The sequence below is a fragment of the Rhopalosiphum padi genome, chromosome 3 (genome assembly GCF_020882245.1).
Source record: "Rhopalosiphum padi isolate XX-2018 chromosome 3, ASM2088224v1, whole genome shotgun sequence".
NCBI classification, from domain to species: domain Eukaryota; kingdom Metazoa; phylum Arthropoda; class Insecta; order Hemiptera; family Aphididae; genus Rhopalosiphum; species Rhopalosiphum padi.
Window position 1 is genome coordinate 80,830,534 of NC_083599.1, and position 9,531 is coordinate 80,840,064.

The window sequence follows — 9,531 nt, forward strand, 5'->3', positions numbered from 1 at the left end:
GCACTAGATAAGGCCGTCGTATGTTTTATCTTTTCCATATGCTGTTTGATATCTGAGCGTCCTCCATGTTCAATTGAAAATACTGCCTTGCACACCGTACAAAACACTTTTCCAATTTCATCACATTTTTTTAGGAAAGTAAATTCAGACTGTAAAGATACAGTGAACGTGCATCTCCTCTTTGGCATTTAAAAAAAAAAAAAATAATGCACCAACTCACAAAATTGAAATAAAAATACGATAGGTAGGTAGTAGCTATAATAAACACAATCGCTTTACTGTCCGTACGTTACTATTCGACATATTTTGTTGTTCAACTTTTAGATTAAACAAATTAATATAATAATATCTAAATATATCATCGATTATAAATAGTATTATATTTTATTTTAGTTCGTAATGCATATGTTATTATACGAAGTGTATCAACGTCCGTTTCGCCAGCCCCTCCCATATAGAAATCCACGATTTTTTTTGCACTAAAAATTAGCATGGAATTAGCATGAATTGGCAAGTTCATTATTTTAATTTGCATGATAATATTAAATGATAAATTATCAATAAGCTTTGGGGGGCTGACGAAACGTTTCACCAGCCCCCCCAAGATCAAAAAAATAAAAATTTCCAAAATTTTCTTTTACCAATAATTAGCACGCAATTTGCATGAATTTGCACGCCAACTCCCGAAGTTCGCACGCCAATAGTTAACGAGCAAACGGCCTTAATTTTTTTTGACCGTTTCACCAGCCCCCCCCCCCAAGATCGAAAAATAAAAATTTCCCAAAATTTTCTTTTACCAATAATTAGCACGCAATTAGCATGAATTTGCACGCCAACTCCCGAAGTTCGCACGCCAATAGTTAACGAGCAAACGGCCTTAATTTTTTTTGACCGTTTCACCAGCCCACCCCAAGATCGAAAAATAAAAATTTCCCAATATTTACCTTATATACCTTATATATACCTTACCTACCTTGAGCAAAGGGTTGCCTTTCTCAGTTTCTCATATTTTAGTTTTGAGGTATCTTATATATTATATATAAGTCTAACAAACAATTCTATACATCAAAATATATAATTTGTAAATCTATGACTATAATATAATATATAACGTATATTAAAACAGCTGAGCACTCCTTAAACAAATTGTGCATGAAGTAAACAAGTATTTCTTGATTACTCGGTCTTCGTGCTTACTACTATATTATTATTCTAGACAATTCTATTTTTATAATAATCCATATTATTGATTCATCATTCATCATTGTATTGAATTATTTTGGTATTTAGTATTTACTACAATCATCATTATAGTAGATCTTATTAATGTTTTTTCCCGATTGTTACTAAAAATAAAATATAGCATTATATTTCAATAACTCTTATGTGTTGTGCACTTGTGTAGGTATATGTTTTTATTTTATTTACTATTCCGTTTGGAACCTTCTACCGTGTTGGTGTTAAATATTTTCTGCGTTGTGGTTTCGGTTATTTTGTTTTTACTATTTTTTAGTAGAATTTATATATTATTTTATATTTATCAATTACCCAACTGAATATGGCTGGTCGAAAAGCTGTAATCCCACCTCAGAAAATTGTGGATGCAATTCTTCAGTTTAAAGATCGGGTAGTAACTGAAGTCAGTGGTGATAAAAGTAAGAATTGCTTTGTAAATACTTTGAATAATCTCATATTAAACGACTACTGTATTTGAATAAATTCAATTAATTTAATACATAATGCATACAATTATTGTATAATCTTAAGTGTGTAGTAAGGAAAAACTTACTACCTACATAGTTTTACCTTTTTTTTATTTTATATTTTTATTTTTATGATGCGTACCTATACACAGAAATTAATATTTATAAAATCATTAATTTATTATTTTAGAATATTAATTATTCTAATAGTAATTTTTTTGGTAGGGTTTTTTAGCATTAATTAAAAGAGATGATTATCCCACAATTTTTTTGATTGTTTATTATGTTTAGTTTAGTAGATAAATTTAATGATTTTAATACAATGTGTGTATTTTGTTTTTTCTTTATGTATTTAAATATGATTAATTGTTGAAAAATACTCCAATTTAAATATTTGAAAATTTGAATACCTATTTATAAGGTTTACACTTTAGAGAGATAAAATTCCCGCGTATTTTTCAACACATTTAGAAAACAAAAAAACGAAAATAAAGAAAAATTAGAAAATTTTACGCAGTACCAATTATTTTAAATAAAAAAATTAAAAAAAAAAACACACATCATTGTAAAATCAATACATTCTTTCACTTCGTTCAGAATCTAAAAAAGTTGAACCTAAATCCAAAATAACTTTTTTAGATAGTTTGAAGTTATAAATCACAAAAATTTTCAATTTATTTTGAGTTAGGAATTCATAAAAAATGTCCTGTTTAAATTTAAGATTTTAAAATTGAATACAAGATTCTTCATTAGGTACTTGTAAATCAACAAATTCTCATAGAATGATTTTTTTATTTTGTTGCAATTCTTGAAAAACTATTAATCACAGAGACTTGGTAATAATTATCGCCAATTGTTTATATTATCATTTTTTATACGTGATAAAATTTTCAAAATGTCTGCCTTACTACAATGCCGGTAAAAGACTAAATATTGATCAGATGTTCACGATGTGATTCCGGTCCTTAGGCCGGTCCCGTGTTCTGTAATAGACTCGATGAAGTTAGTTAATTTTGTTTGCATATTTAATATTTTTTCATGCATATCTTACAATTTTTTTGTGCATATTTACATGCATATTTTTCCCTTTTCAGCTCCTACAACTTCCAAGCCCTACTTATAATTATTTTTAAAATAAACAATTGTTAAATAATAAAATGTATTTCCATATATTTATATTACACTTCAAGCTATACTGCAGCATACCGTAAGTTGTTTATTATTATTAGTGGAACGTGTAAAGGTAAGATTTGAACATAAAGTAAATTATAATTTGGCAATTTTTTTATGAACTTTAATAATTTATCATTACTTTCAGAAATTGTTGTAGCAACAGATACTGTATGGAGTGATTTGAGTATTTATTTAGATGGTCGAATGAGTAGAAGTGCCGTTCACACTTTTGTGTATAAGGGACGCCACGGCATTAAAGAAAAGCTCGGTTTTCGTTCTAGTCCCAAGATTGATCCACCAGAAGTTATCTCTAATTATTCAACAGAATGTGGTTCGTATTACCTACTTTTTATACGTATTAATTAAATGTATTATATACTATATATAATATATATGTAAAAAATTATTTATCAAAACATACCGTCTAAGTAAAGTATATTGATATTGTAAAGGTACATTTACTTATTAAATTATAATTATGTACTCGTAAGTCAACCACTGTTAAATTATTAGACCGAATAAATCATTATTCAATCTACAGTTTTAATACATTATGTATTAGAATTTACTGTAATTATAAATATATATTATAAATATATTATAAATATATTATACTAATAATTACTAGTGGTATGGTTTTTGCACTCCAATATTCTAAAATCCAAAATTTAATGAAGTTGTTATTTAACTTAGATACTTCAAGTGATTGTAGCAGTATTGATGAATGTTTGCCAAAAAAAAAAATTGTTTTTACATTTTCTCCGGATGAATGGAAACAAATTGAGCCCCATCAAGTATTTTATAAATTGAATGATAAATCGCGGACCCTACAAAACTCAAGATCATACAACGCTTTGCCTAAAAACATGTGGACACCCATACTTGCAGAGCATTTTTGGATCCACACACAATTGCAATGCTGTTTATCTTTTCGTAGGGCCAAAGTTTATCCTACTGGTTCAACTTATATTGTCGTAATTGGGAGATGCACAATTTGTAATTCGCAGTTTAAAGGAGTAGTTGAAGAGAAGTTATCTTACGAACAATCGGGCTACTCATCAAGTGTCAATCTCTTAATGATATGCATGGATTATTGTTATCTTTATTTGTTGTACTATCCAATGAGACAGATGGAAATGATGCAAACAGTGGAGAAACAACTGAATGTGAAAAACACAAACGACATCTTATAAGAGCAACTTCTTCAGGATTTATAGACTTCGAAGAACAATTTAATTACATTATAGCTGCAGCTGAAACAGAAGATGAAGCTCGTAAATTAATTGAAGAAGAATTTGATCTTCAATTTTCTGGATTAGATGATGACAATAATCCTTTTCAATCATGGGCCGCAGAAATATATGACAAGAGTAAAAGTACTATAAAAGAAGGAACTGGGATTAATCCAATGTATTTGCCCTCTCTAGTATCATTCATTATTAAATGTATTAAGTTGTTGCCTCTTTGGTCTGGATTAATGATACCAGTTTTTGGTTACGGAAGTGAAACAGCAAGTTCTGCAGCGGTCGAATCCAGCTTTAACAAAATTAAGAATACTACCTTCAAACATATATCGTTACCTACTGATTTAGAAATATTTCTAGAGAACCACATCACCTCTCTTCGTGGATCTTCATTGTTACGTTCTTGTCAACAAACTAATCTTAATACTTCATTAGATCAAATAGATGAAATTATTATTGCGGATGAATCGCACCAAATAGGTGGCATTTACGAAGCAGATGAACCGTACCAAATACATGGCATTCACGGAGCAGATGAATTAGAGCACACAGATGATAATCTACACCATATCGATCAATTAAATCATGAAGTTGACATAGACTACACAAATGACTTAAATCGTATGTGTTCGTCTAATGTACATAGCAATACGGAAGGAGCAAATACTTTAACGGAAGAAGACATGTCTGTAGAAAGTTGGAAAAGACGACCAAAAACGTTACAAAAATCCCGCTCTTACCTTTATCCGAATTCAACCCTACAACATTTACGGATGAATAATTCGAAAAACCTCAGGTCACTACCAATTATAAAAAATGGCTCACGTGCAGGTGAGCTTAAAAGCTGTACAATTCAAAATATAGGTAGAGTTATACTAAGTAATACTTGTGCCTTTGATACCATAGCATCAATATTAATGGTAAGCTACAGTGACAGTATTGAATACTGCAGTAAAGTGAATTTGAGTACCAATGTATTTCTCACATTTGTCGCTGGGTTAGTTAAAGATGGAATAACAGCAAGGACATACACCACAAGAGCAGAAATAATGGTAATTTATAAAAATAATTTCAACTAATAAATGTTAGAACGTAATATAAATAATATTAATTTATGCATTATAAAATCATACATTGTACTTATTAATAAAATTATTGTTTATATTATCTTAGATGAAACATTTACAACCAAATCTGGAAATAATGTCGTATGGTATAACATTAGCTACGTGTGATACAACAGCTGGACATATACTGCAATCCCTCTAATGCGATTTGCCTACTGCATTTGATACAGTTTTGTGTAGTATTGAAGGTTGTGAAAGAAGTGAATTAACTCAAACACCAATTACAACATTAATGTACAACTCAAATAATAACAAATTAGATGGTTTACAACAGTTTATAGATAGAAGACTAAGTACTGAAGTCTCAAAGTGTGGATATGTAAAAGATCATAATAATCCGTGCAATGGGCAGAAAACTACTACAGTTATAGAATCAAATATGCATTTGTTTATAGAAATATTGAACTGGCAAGGTAAGATTTGATATATAAAAAGAAAAGCTGGGGCGTTAACGAGTTAAAATTTGATCTATTTATACTGAGTAATATAACAAGTTACTTTTTTAAAAAATAATTTTAACCATAATGAGTCAGTGTTTTTTCAATTATTTGTGCTATTTTTTTAGTGAATTAATTATAATACCACCTAAAGTATTTTTTCTGGTATAAAAGCTACAAATATAAATAATTAATTAATTAAAATTATGGTACTTAGTATAATCTTATCATTTATAAGTTAACAATGTTATCTAAAAAACATCTTAAAAATACCAAAATGTATAGCTAGTATACATGTATTCAATGGTCAATGCACAATTCTTCGATTTTAATAAGGGTCATACAGGTCAAAATAACGTAAATAAAATAATACAATTCATTAATATAAAATATATAATAGCAAATATAGAATATGTATTTAATATAACATGTAGTCGTAGTGTATAATATAACTAATATCTTTTAAATAGTAAAATAATTAGAAGTATCTACATAACAGTATTTGTTATTTAAAATTAAATATTATTATTAACTTTGATGATATAATAATAAAATATAACTATCTATATATCAATCTAGTTACATAGATACCCACCAATTGCTCTTTTAATCATATAATGACTATTAATTAATTATTTCATGTTTTTTTTTTACTGATACTATTAAAGTAAGAATAAAGACTAAGCCTACATTTTCTTATTATTTGATGTTTTATATTTGTATAATGCAAGTGTAACTATAAATTTACTAATATTAAATAATACAGTAATATGCTAAAAATATATATATATATATATATATATATATAAAAAAAAGTTGTTGTTACCTTTAATTTATGATTCATTTGCCTAACACTCTTAAATAAATGATATTATTATATAAAAATATTACATACATATTGTTGAAAAGGTATACTTAATAATGAACCATACTTTTAACTTTTTTATATTTAACTTAAATTTTTTATAAGTAAAAACAAGAAAAGAAATTTTTAACAAATTAAGCTGCTCCATCTTTCCAAAAAGGATAAACAAATAAAATACACGATATTATGCAAAATCATTAAAATTATTATTCATGATGAATTAAAAAAAAAATTTGATTTTAGGAGAAAATGTTAATGAATATAGTACAGAAGCTCTTCCTCAACTGGAAATTCAACTAAAAAACATTCCTGAAGTCCTAAAATATTCGGGAAAAAGTTTTGAGCTTCGGGGTGTCTGTAGTTATCGTCAAGGACTAAGTCGACTTAGATCGTCAATAGGTCACTATTTTGCCTATTGTAAACGTGGTCCCCATAACTGGGAAATATATGACGATCTAAAAAAGAAACCCAAGACGGTCAAAGAAACGACCATAGTCACATGTGAAATTTTAATTTATACCATATAAATTTTAAAATAAAAGTGAAATTTTTTTTTGAAAAGTTAAATACATACAAAAATAGAATACTTATTTCATGTTTTTTTTTATTTTATCTGTTATAACTTTGTTTTAGGAGTGCTCAGCTGTTTTAATATACGTTATATATTATAATTATAGTCATAGATTTACAAATTATATATTTTGATGTATAGAATTGTTTGTTAGACTTATATATAATATATAAGATACCTCAAAACTAAAATATGAGAAACTGAGAAAGGCAACCCTTTGCTCAAGGTAGGTAAGGTATATATAAGGTATATAAGGTAAATATTGGGAAATTTTTATTTTTCGATCTTGGGGTGGGCTGGTTGAAACGGTCAAAAAAAATTAAGGCCGTTTGCTCGTTAACTATTGGCGTGCGAACTTCGGGAGTTGGCGTGCAAATTCATGCTAATTGCGTGCTAATTATTGGTAAAAGAAAATTTTGGGAAATTTTTATTTTTCGATCTTGGGGGGGGGGGGGCTGGTGAAACTTTCAAAAAAAATTAAGGCCGTTTGCTCGTTAACTATTGGCGTGCGAACTTCGGGAGTTGGCGTGCAAATTCATGCAAATTGCGTGCTAATTATTGGTAAAAGAAAATTTTGGGAAATTTTTATTTTTCGATCTTGGGGGGGGGGGCTGGTGAAACGGTCAAAAAAAATTAAGGCCGTTTGCTCGTTAACTATTGGCGTGCGAACTTCGGGAGTTGGCGTGCAAATTCATGCTAATTGCGTGCTAATTATTGGTAAAAGAAAATTTTGGGAAATTTTTATTTTTCGATCTTGGGGGGGGGGGGCTGGTGAAACGGTAAAAAAAAATTAAGGCCGTTTGCTCGTTAACTATTGGCGTGCGAACTTCGGGAGTTGGCGTGCAAATTCATGCAAATTGCGTGCTAATTATTGGTAAAAGAAAATTTTGGAAATTTTTATTTTTTTGATCTTGGGGGGGCTGGTGAAACGTTTCGTCAGCCCCCCAAAGCTTATTGATAATTTATCATTTAATATTATCATGCAAATTAAAATAATGAACTTGCCAATTCATGCTAATTCCATGCTAATTTTTAGTGCAAAAAAAATCGTGGATTTCTATATGGGAGGGGCTGGCGAAACGGACCTCGTGTATCATGCTTATTTTATTATTATTGTTTATTTGTATTGTTCCTCGGCATCGGCACTCGACGTTCGTTCCAAGGAAATTTTAGTCTGTTATTTATAACTTTGGTTTCAAGTTTTAAATATAAACTGTTTTATACTTGGTTCATCAATTTATTTTATTCTTTTACAAAAAAACATAAATTATAATTTAATTATTTGGAAATAACGGGATTAAAACGGGACAATCTTCTAAAAACGGGATAAAAAGCGTCCCGTTCGAAGTTTTTTGGGACAACGGGACACGATGATCAAAAAGGGGACAATCCCGTTTTAAACGGGACGTATGGTCACCCTATGGTAGGTACTATTTAGTGAATACTGTCACTTCACACAGCCAATGTAGAAATGATTGAAAATTAGAAACAATAAAATGTAAAATAATTTTTCAATTATTATTGCTTATTATTGTGTTTACTAGCTACTGTACCAATTAATATTTTAAGTAGGGAATATGGAGTAGACTAGACGGCTAGGTGATATTTATTATATTATGACTATCGCTTATATAATATTTATAATAAAATATGTTATTACGATTTACGAATGATGACAGTAAACCCAAAATTAATTAATATCAACAGTCATCGAGCGACGTTCAGTTAATTACTGTTTATTACAATAGAATTTATAATCAATTACCTAGCTAATAGCTATTGCATAGGTAGTAGGTAGTAGGTTTTGTTCGTCATAAATTAATAACCATGCACGTTTTTCTAAGAAAATAAAATACTTTAATTGATTGCGCATACTGTCTTCAATGTATATTTATAATCCAGAGTATTACTAGGTACTAGGTAGTACTCAGTACTCATTAGTCACAGAAGTCGCTCAGTATTTTAATTAAAATAATAATAATAATAGTAAAATAAAAATATTATTACTATACAGTATTTACTATTTACCTATTAACGACAATAAATAACATAGGGGCCGTCATTCTGAGAAAAATAAAAATAACAATAATAATAACAAATCATGCTATTTCTATTTCCTATAAAATAGTACTTCCGATGTTTAATTTTAGATACGAGAATAGGACCATAACTGAACTGATGTAATTTCCAAAATTAAAGGACCGACGAAAACTGGACCGTGTGTTCTTTTAAATAAAAAGATCGCGCAAATACTGGACCATGTATTCTTTTAAATAAATAGACCAAAAAAAACTGGACCATTCATTATTTATAAATAAAAAGACCGACTAAAACCGAACCACGGTCTAGTCTGGTCCGGTCCGGTCCGGTCCAGACCGACAGAGACAGAGCTCTAGTATATACACACATAC